Below are 10,163 nucleotides of genomic sequence, written 5' to 3' on the forward strand. Positions count from 1 at the left end.
ATCGTGCACAGTTCTCTGATTGGTTGATGGTGAGGTAACAGGGCGGTGTCACAGGGGTTAACATCATCAGTCCTTAGGCTCCAGGAGGGCTGGGAGCTATGTGTTCATGGTCAGCAAGTGGTGAACATCTTCCATTTGGATGGAGACTTTCACATCTGTAAAACAGCTCGGGAAATGTGCATCAGATACAATTAAGATTATCTAGGTCCTTCAGAGAGGAGCTAAAGCAGAGGATATGGGGGAGAGATCTGCCCCAGGAAGGCCCCATAGGGCCTTACACCTCCACAAGATCCCCACCTGCTCCTCAGTCCGGACTGGAGTCCTGGTCAAGGCCTCTGCTGCCTGCCCTCCCCTTGACATAGAGCAGGATGGTGAAGATTTGGAGTGTGATGGCTTTGGTGTGAACCTAGTTCTGCTACTTCTTAAGCTGTGTGACCTCAGGCAAGTTACTTTGCCTCTCTGAGCCTTGGTCTTGTTGGTGATCAAATGGGATCATCATTCCTGGCCTCCCAGCTCCTCAGGCTGCTGTGGGGCCCATCAGACAATGGATTTGGACCCACTTAGCAAACTGTCAAGCCCTTAGCATGAGGCTGTGTAGCAGAGACCTACCCGTTAAACAGATGGGCAAGTGAGGTGTCTTGTAACAGAGGCCACTCAACACACTGACAATGAGCTGAAGACTTGCCTCCCCTCAGCCTCCAAGCTGCTCCTCTGCCCTCCTTTGTCCTGAATTCCAAGCCCCTGGAAGCCCCTGACAGCGGGGGTGGGGTGGGGGGGGTCCAAGTTCCTAGGCGGCTCTCCTGGTTCTACCCCTGGATCCTGACACCCAGCACCCCCAGGAATCCTCACCTGGCAGGTGGGGTCCAGGAGAGGCATGAATGATCTCCCACGAGCCCTGGACAGTGGCCACGGAGGCCAGTGAGCAGTGGGGATACAGCCATCTAAAGATCTCCTTATGAGCTCAGAGCCGACTTTACTAGAATGAGAAGTGTAAGCATCGTAGAGCATGACCAACTTGTCCCAGTTTGCCTGGGGCTGTCCTACTTTTGAAACAGAATGTCCTGCGCCCTGGGAAAACCAGAACAGTTGGTCAGCCTAACATCAGAGCACTTTAGGTAAAAGCCAGGCTCTGGAGCCGGACCCTTGGCTTTGAGTCCCAGCGCTGCTACTTGCTATGTGACTTAGGCACATTACTTACTTTCTCTGTGCTTTGGCGTCCTTATCTGTAAGACGGGGGTAACGCACCCCACCTCGTGGAGACCTGTGCACTTGGCTAGATCATGCGTGTAGAATATCTAGCACAGGGCCTGGCGTCCAGCAGCTGCTGTGAAACCTCAGCCATCGTCATTCTTTCAGGTTCCCTTCCCCCAGGGGGCGACGATGAGGTGTGGGCTCACTCACCATGCCCAGCACCCACAGGGTGCAGGCCCTGCTAGCAGGGGGCCCAGAGATGGGGATGCCCTGGTCCCATATTCAGCAGGGAGCTGAGAGTTGTGTGAATAACGACCACAGCTAGAAATCAGTACAGGTCAGGTCAGGGTTTAAAAACAGGCTTGAGAGTTGAGTCATTCACTTAGAACTGAATGGTATGTAAATTATTCCTCAATAAAGCTCTTGAAAGAAAATCGAAATCAAAACCAATAAACAAAGGCTCTGGTGGCTTTTCAGAGTAGGAAACACTTGTTACGGCCAGGGACATGGTGATCGTGGAAGTCTTCCAGGAAGAGGCGGCATTTGAATTGGCCCTTCAGGAACAGGGAGCATATGGACACTGGAGGTGATGGGAGGCAGGGACCCTGGGCAGTGAGTCTGGTGTGAAAAGCCTGGGTTGATATCCACATTCTGCTATTCTCAAGCTGTGTGACCTGGGACAAACGGCTTTACATCTGAGCCCCAACTTCCCTCATCTGTAAAGTAGGAAGGGTCTGTGGGGAGTGCCCAGCATAGGCCCACAGAGCACCTGACACACAGGAGACAGTTTTTCAGGGACAAGGTAAGCAGAGCCAGGGTGGGGCGTGGTGGTGGTATGTGGAAGGTCCTCCATTCAGTCAATAAACAGTCTCGGAACCCTTGCTGTGTGTAGGAGTCTCTATGGCTCGTGGAGTTTACGTTCGAACGGGTGCTCCCCAGAGAGGACCAAATGGAGATGTGCAAGCAGCTTGGGCTGGCTGGAGCCAGGGGTGTATGGGGGGGCGGGGGGCGGGTAAAGGGAGTAATGTTGGGGGAAATTGGGGTTTAATGGAGGCCTTGCTAGGTAGCTTTGATTTCTCTGCTTGCACTGGGGAAGCGGTGAAGTCGGGTGTAGAGAAAGATTTGTAATCAGCTCACGGTTGACTCCCTCCCGCCCTCCCTTCCTTCCTTCCTTTCCTCCCTCCCTCCTTCTCCTTCCCTCTGTCTTTCCTTCCTTCCTGACATGCTACTGTGCTGGCCCTACAGTTGCCGGACACAGTCTGTCTTCACGACACCCCTTCCCAACAGGGAAGGCAGACTTTAATCAAATCACCCCTGAAAAAACAGTGAAATTTGCGAAAGCACAGCTCTTGATTAGCAATAAGACGAGAGGGGTCCGGTGCTATGAGACCTGATGAGAGAATAGGTCTAACCTCGTCAAGAGGGTCAGGGAAACTTCTGGCAGACGCCACCACTGGGTGAGAGCTGAAGGCTGAACATGAGCTACAGATCAAAGGAGGCGGGGCAAAGGGCTCCAGGCAGCGGGCACAGCGTGGGCAAAGGCTCTGTGGCAGGGCGGTCGTGGTGAACACGAGGGTCGAGGGTCTGGTAAATGACGGGGGACAGGGCGGGAGGAGTCAGATGATTCGGGCTCTTGGGGACCACTCTTGGGGTTTTTCTTTGATCCTGAGAGTACTGGGAAATCTTGGAGGATTTAAGGGGGAGGATGACGTGATCAGATGTGTTTGTGAAGATCAGGGGAGAACAGAGGGCGCCAGAGCGGAAGCAGGATGTCTTAGGTGGGATCCCTCGCGAGCAGAGCCACGACGAGGACTTGGGGGCAGGTAGTTTCTGGGGAGCGATCTCTGGGAACAGGAGTGATGGATAAACCAAGAATGAGGCAGGGCTGGGCTTGTTGGGACACTGCTCTCGGCCACAGGGGCTCCATTCAGTGGGGACCTCCTGAGCGCAAGGCCTCCCAGGATTGCTCACCCACCTCAGATAGGAGGCGGGGACACCATCCATCAGGGGTGCTAATGTTCCCACACTTCCGAGCTGGGCATGAGCAAAGCACCCGCCCCTCCCTCCCTGCAACATCAGAGGAGCCCTGGGGCCGACAGGGAGAACAGCGATGGTGCACACCTGAGACCAGACTAGGTCAGAGGCAGGGAATCACATCTCACAGGAACGGTCCACTCCAACCACAGGTGAAATCAGAGAGGCTGAGAGGATGAGGCAAGAGGCCAGAAGTACCTGATACCCGTGAGGAGGCTACTGATGTCATCCAGGTGAGAGAGGAAGGCGGTGCAGGCTAGGGTGGTGGGCAAAGGACGTGGAGGGAAGTGAGCGCATTCCAGAAATGTTCGGGAGTTAAACCAACAGGTCATGGTGATGGATTTGGTTGAGGGTGGTACCCTTCATTAAGAAAGAGGACCTGGGGGAAGACAGGTATGAAGGTAGGGAGGATAGGGGATGGGTGGGCAATCCTTTGAGTTGGAGGTGCCTTTGAGATATCCCAGAGGAGGTGTTGAGAAAGCAGCTGAATCCAGGATGGGAGCTCTGGGGAGAGGTCCAGGCTGGAGCCATAGATGTAGGAGTCATCGGAGTCTAGGTAGCAAATTGAAGCCATTGGTGAACATGGATCACCTGGAGAGAGGACAGGGCGGAAGGAGCCTCCCAAGGGGGTAAAGAGTCAGGCCAGGCGCCCAGAGACACCCCCACACGTCCACCTGCAGCCCCTCCCTCCTGGACCACCCCGTGCCTGCCTCCCAGGAGGGAGTGACATTTCAGCACGTGTGATGCTAATTGAATTTAATTGTCTCCTCCAAGTTGCGCTAGAACATTTTCAAAGTCCCCTGAAATTAGGGAACATCGATAGATAACACCACTCCTCGAGGTTTGAATCTGTGTCCTCCCAGAGAACAGTGATTAATTTTTTACAAGCTAATCATATCTCTTAGGCAGGCTGTCAGCAGAGGACCCGTCATCTCTCATCAATAATGAAGCAATCCCAGCTCTGCGTCTCCCACAGCCTCCTGCATAATTCACCAGGAGGACTTCAAACAAAGAAGCCCAGGGGGGCCAGTCCTCTTAATCGGTGTCTGCTGTGATTATTCACAGGGGCGGGGAGGGGCGGGGAGGGTGGGAGGGAAGGGCAGGGGATATAAAAGCTGATTGATGAGTCCACATCTAGCTCCCCTTTTCAACAGGCTCTCACCTATCTTGCCATCTGTCTTCTCCACCCAGCTGGGCCCCCTCCTCCGAATACCTCATCTGTAGCCCTGTCACTGTTTCCGGCCCTTCCCCTTGCCCTTGTTTCCTCCTGTCTGTGACACTACCTCACATCATATTTTGGCCAGACTCTGACCTTGGACCCCGCAGCCAACGTCCCATGAGATGCTATGGGCCTATTTGACAGATAAGTAAACTGAGGCCCAAAGAAGGGAAGCAACTTGCTCGGGGTCACAGAGTAAGTCAACGGCTGTACAAGCTAGACCTACAGTTTGGGGTCTTCTGGACCTGTGCTCTGTGCCCCCAAACCTCAGGCCTGGTGAGTGGATGAGCCGCCCCCAACCCTGCCCTGGTAGTGTGTCCATACTTCGATGCTAAGGAGGAATCTATCACTTTCTTCCCCATCGACCCCAGCTCAGGCCTCTCCCTGGGGGATGCACTGCCCTGTGTGCACAGCTGGCCCTGACTTGTGTCACCCTTTGTGGTCTGTCTCTGGGGTCAAAGATCAGAAGCAAACAGTGGCCAGAGACAGAGTGGCTGGGAGGAAGTGAAGAGAGGGCAGAAACAGAAAGAAATAGCTCGTTCTTTCTCCTCCCTAGCACCACTGAACAGGACTTTGCCCACTGGACAGTTGGACAGATTCCAGAAACAAGGGGAAGGCCTGATGCTGGAAAATATCCCCATGTGAACGTGATTTCTTGCGTCTAAGCCTTGAGCAAATGCCCCATAAGGACCTATAGCTAAGAAGCCATCCAGGGACAGGAATGGTCCTCCGGACCCCGCTTAGCAGGCTGGCTGGAAGGCAGAACTGCGAGTCCCATGCTCTCTCTGTGTCATCTCTGTCCTGGGAAGGAGGACCCCTTCCTCCCTTGAGACGGATCCCTCTCTCAAGGCATGGCTCGGGTGATTGAGTGGGTCCTGGGGGCTCCCCGGTTCTCTATGGTTGAGCCCCAAATCTGGGTCTCTGGCGTGACCTTGTGTCAAACCAGTGGTCGGATCTGCTCCCTGGAGACCCAACTCAACATGTCAAAAAACTTCATCCATCATCTTCTCAGCTCCCTCCCACCCCTCTATCCCTTTGTCCCATTTCTGGGTCATCGCTGGGGTGACCGATCAGCCTGGCTGGCTCAAGACAAGAGAGTTTCCAGGGACTTTATTTTCAAACCAGGAGAGCACCGAGCAAACCAGGATGAGTTGGTTACCTGAGCATCCCTTTCTTCCAGGCACCCAGACTGGAAACTTCAGTGCCAGAGAGAAGCAGGGTTGGGGCTGGGAGGGGAGCAGTATCCTCCCTGGGTTTGCAGGCCAGCTCCACCTCCCCTGTCCTGGTGACCTTAGGTATGGTCCCTAGCGCCTCTGGGCCACAGCCAGCTCACCTGAAACATGAGTAATAGTCATAAACCCAACAAGATTGCTTTGAGGAGAGAATGAGATCGTGTATGAAATTGATGCAGCACGGCACCCGGCGTGCAGCGAGTGCGTGTCCACCTCGCTCCCTTCTCTTCCCACCCACCACGTTATCTGTTCCAAATCCTGCCTGCAAAACACATTACACGTTTCCCAGCTTGGAATTCAAGGCCTTCACAGCCTGGCCCCTGCTGACCTTTGCATCCTCCAGCCCCCGTCTCCTGTAGGTGCCACCTAGGGTCAGTCTTGCTGGACAACTGCCCATTCCCTGACCCCTAACTCACCTTCTCCAGCTGTTCCCTTCCCTGCTTCCCTCCCCTGTCCACCCCCAAGGTCCATTACAAGGGCTGCCTTTTCTAAGAGGCTGTCCCTGATTTCACCCCTCAGGGCATGAAATCTGTATCCCCCTTGAAATCCCCACAGTGTGTAGTCTGTGCCTCTCTTAGGGCTGGAACTTTCTGAGTGTAGAGTAACTAATAACTGTTGCTAATATTTGTTAGTTCTTTCTATGCACCAAATACTGGTCCCAGTTCTTTGATTCATACTAACTCCCTCATGGATCCCCAGATCCAGGATCCTATGAAGTGGATACTATTATTATACCCATTTTAGATCCAGAAAAACAGAAGCCCAGAGAGGTCAAGTCACTTGCCAAAGGTCACACAGGAGCTGAATGGCAAAGCCTGAAGAAGTGGTTAGATTTGGGAATCAGCTAGACTTGGGTTCAACTTCTCCCCCATGAGTGACTCCACAGGCTCCTCACCTCCCTGAGTCCCTCTGAATTTTCCCCTTTAAAAATGAGGATCCTGGGCTTCCCTGGTGGCGCAGTGGTTGAGAGTCCGCCTGCCGATGCAGGGGACACGGGTTCGTGCCCCGGTCCGGGAAGATCCCACATGCCGCGGAGCGGCTGGGCCCGTGAGCCATGGCCGCTGAGCCTGCGCGTCTGGAGCCTGTGCTCCACGACGGGAGAGGCCACAACAGTGAGAGGCCCACGTACCACCAAAAAAAAAAAAAAAAAAAAAAAATGAGGATCCTAAAACCTACCTCATAAGGTCTTGGGAGGATGAAATGGTTCCTTCTCTGCCTGGCACATAGTAGGTACTCAATAAAATGGACCTTGTTGCTATTAGCTTAACTTCAGTGGTAGGTTTTTACTTGCTTTCACCTCAGTGACTATTTCCTGGGCCCCTTGCTCAGAGGACCCCGGGGGTGTGACTCGACACAGAGCCTGGCCTTCCTGAGGCTCCAGAGCCAGACAGGCAGGGGATTAAGTCCTGGCTACAGGAGTTCCCGGCTGTGTGTGTGACCCAGACAAGGTCAGCCCAGCCTGGCTGGAGGTTAACATCTGCACTCCCGCCAGGGCCAGGAAAGGCAATGATGGTTGAAGGAAGGCGAGGTGTCAACTCGTGTACATCACTGCGGGCCCTGTCCCCTGTCCCCACTGGTTCCAGCAGGTGCCCGCAGCGCCCCTCAGATTAAATGGGGGCCTGAGGTGGCCCAGCGTAGCAGGAGCGAGGGGACATGGTGACTTTATGGCTATTCAGATCCATGGTTCCAGGCAGACGCTGCATTTGCATTTAAATGGAGGTTTGGAAGTCTGTAAATCTCCATTTCCCAACCGCAAAGGCCTAATGGTTGTTTCATCATGTTTAGATGAACCCCCCTCCCCCCCCCACCCCGGAGCACTGAGGGTTGGTGCACCTTAAATCCACGCAGCAGAGACAAAGATCAAATGAGGGCCATGCAGGCAGAGGGTTCTTCCCTCATTGTCTGATGGCTGGGCCAGTACTGCCTGGGAGGCTTGCGGACTGTTCTGTGCTCTCCCAGGACCTAGGTAGGCCTCTGACCCCCACCCCTTCCAGGAAGGCCTCTGGGATTGCTCAGAAGTAGCTGTCACTCAAAACTCCTGCAGTCTTCCCTTTACACTGCAAAGTGGAGAAGCAGTGGCAGAGAGTTGGCTTCAGAGAGACCTGGATTGGCAGCCTGATCTGGCCCTGATTTACTGTGGCCAAGAGCAGATCACTCAACTGTTCTGGGCATCCCCATCTAGAACCTGAAGGGCATATACTTCCAAATCATTAATGTGGAGTAGGTGGCACACAGTAGGGGCTTTCAAATGATAGTTAATATAACTGCAAATTGCCCTTAAACTTGAGAAAGAATTGGCCTTTGGGGGTCTGCTTCATGGCTATAATTCTCAGACTTCGTGGTGAGTTACTGGAGGGCGGTGGGGTTTGTCTAAAATGCTGTCCCCACCCCATTCTGACTCAAACCTCAGGAGTTGTGAGAAAGGGGGCTTTACAGTAAGAGTTACTGACGTGCATTTGGCCACTTCAGCGTCCTCTGAAGTGCGCCAGCTGCAGTGACTTACCCTACCATGCGTAAGTGAATTCAGGTGGTACCCTACTGTGTGTGTATGAATTCAGGCGGTACCCCATGTGTGGGGCTGTGTGCTGAGTGCTCAAAAGAATGCCTGATGTTTCTGTGGCATACACCGCATAAAGCCCTGTACTGTTAGCAGGACGTGGCCACATCCACAATCTCGTGGGATCCTTGTAAGAACCTCATGGTACGTATGCCACTATCCCCTCATTGTGGATGAAGATCCAGGCTCAGAGAGGGAGAGCTACTTTCTTGAGATCCCACAGCTTTGGAAGCAGAGCTCAGGCCATGACGGCTTTACGGCCCACTACAGGGTTGCTAACTGTGTCCTGTGCCACCTTTCACAGGTGTTAAACAGAGCATTTCCTGGTCTGTGTTTGGAGGCTCTGCCAGGGGCAAGGTGCATTCCTGACCTGGCTGGATCCCAGGCTTTGGGACGGGGCAGGTGACCTTTTCAAGGTGCCATTTCCAGCCTTCCTTGTCCCCTGGAATTCAGGCCAGACCTGCCAACAACAACCAGGTCAGTAGGAAAGTCTCCAGTTTCAGAGAAGATATTCAGATGCTTGCCACAGAAAGCAGTAAAGCTTGGCCCTGCCACCTGCCCTGTCCTTGCAGCCCAGAAAGGGCTGGGGGAGGATGCTGGAGGTGAGGTGGGGTGTGAGTGAACACGGAGGTTTTGTCACCTTCCTCCCATCGCTTCCACCCCACACATCCCAGAACCTGCCTCATTAAACACACTGGGAACTCTCTGCCCCCTAGACCTTCGCCCCAGTTTCCAGCTCAGGTCAGGCCCACCTCTTTGAAGGAGCTTTTCCTGGCGAAATTCATTTCCTTCTCCTCTGATTTCACAGTGCTTTATTTGTTCCTATTTCTCCTACCTGGAGCTCCCAGGGGAGCGGGGAGGGAAAGTTCTGCAGGTGAGCTCCAGGGCTCCCACCCCCAGTTCTAAATTTGGGGATTTGACATCAGCTTTTCTTTCTTTTTTTTTAAAGACTATTTTTTTTTTTTAAGAGCAGTTTTCAGTTCACAGGAACATTGAAGGGAGGGTACATAGGTTTCCTACACTTTCCCTGCTCGCCACACACAGTCTTCCCCACCAGAGCGGTACATTTTTTATAATTTATAAACCTCTACCTCATAATCAGGCAGAGTCTGCCGTTTACACTTAGGATTCACTCTTGGTCTTGGACACTCTGTGAGTTTTGAAAAATGTAAACTGACTTGTATCCACTTTTGTAGTATCGCACAAATTAGTTTCACTGCCCTAAAAGTCCTCTGTGCTCCCTCTTTCCCAAACTCTGACAACCACGGATCTTTTGACTGTCTCCATAGTTTTGCCTTTTCCAGACTGTCATATAGCTAGAATCATACAGCTTTTTCAGACTGGCTTCTTATGCGTTTAAGTTTACTGCTTGTCTTTCGATGGCTTGATAGCTCATTTCCCTTTAGTGCTGAATGATGTTCCATCGTCTGGATATGCCACAGTTTCTTTATCCATTCACCTACCGAAGGACATCTTCAAGTTTTGGGAGTTATGAATAAAGCTGCCGTAAACATCCATGTGCAGGTTTTTGTGTGGACATGAGTTTTCATCTCCTTCGGGTAAATACCGAGGAACATGATTGCCGGATGGTATGCTAAGAGCACGCTTAGTTTTGTAATAGACTGTCTTCCAAAGTGACTGTACCATTTGGCATCCCCACCCGCAGTGAATGAGAGTTCCTGTGGCTCCACAACCTTACCAGCATTTGGTGGTGTCAGTGCCCTGGATTTTGGCCGTGCTAATGGGTGTGTAGTGGTATCTCCTTGTCTGGCTTTTCTTTCCATCCGAGTTTGGGAGACTGTGTGATTTCCAAAGTCACTTCTGCTCAGGGATTATGTGATCAGAGCCTCCAGGAGGAGCGGGATTCCTGGCAGCCAGGGACTGACTCTCCTCTCACACCCTCAGAAGCCCCTTGTGCCAAACGGGAGTC

This window comes from Globicephala melas, chromosome 1, assembly GCF_963455315.2.
Source record: "Globicephala melas chromosome 1, mGloMel1.2, whole genome shotgun sequence".
NCBI classification, from domain to species: Eukaryota; Metazoa; Chordata; class Mammalia; order Artiodactyla; family Delphinidae; genus Globicephala; species Globicephala melas.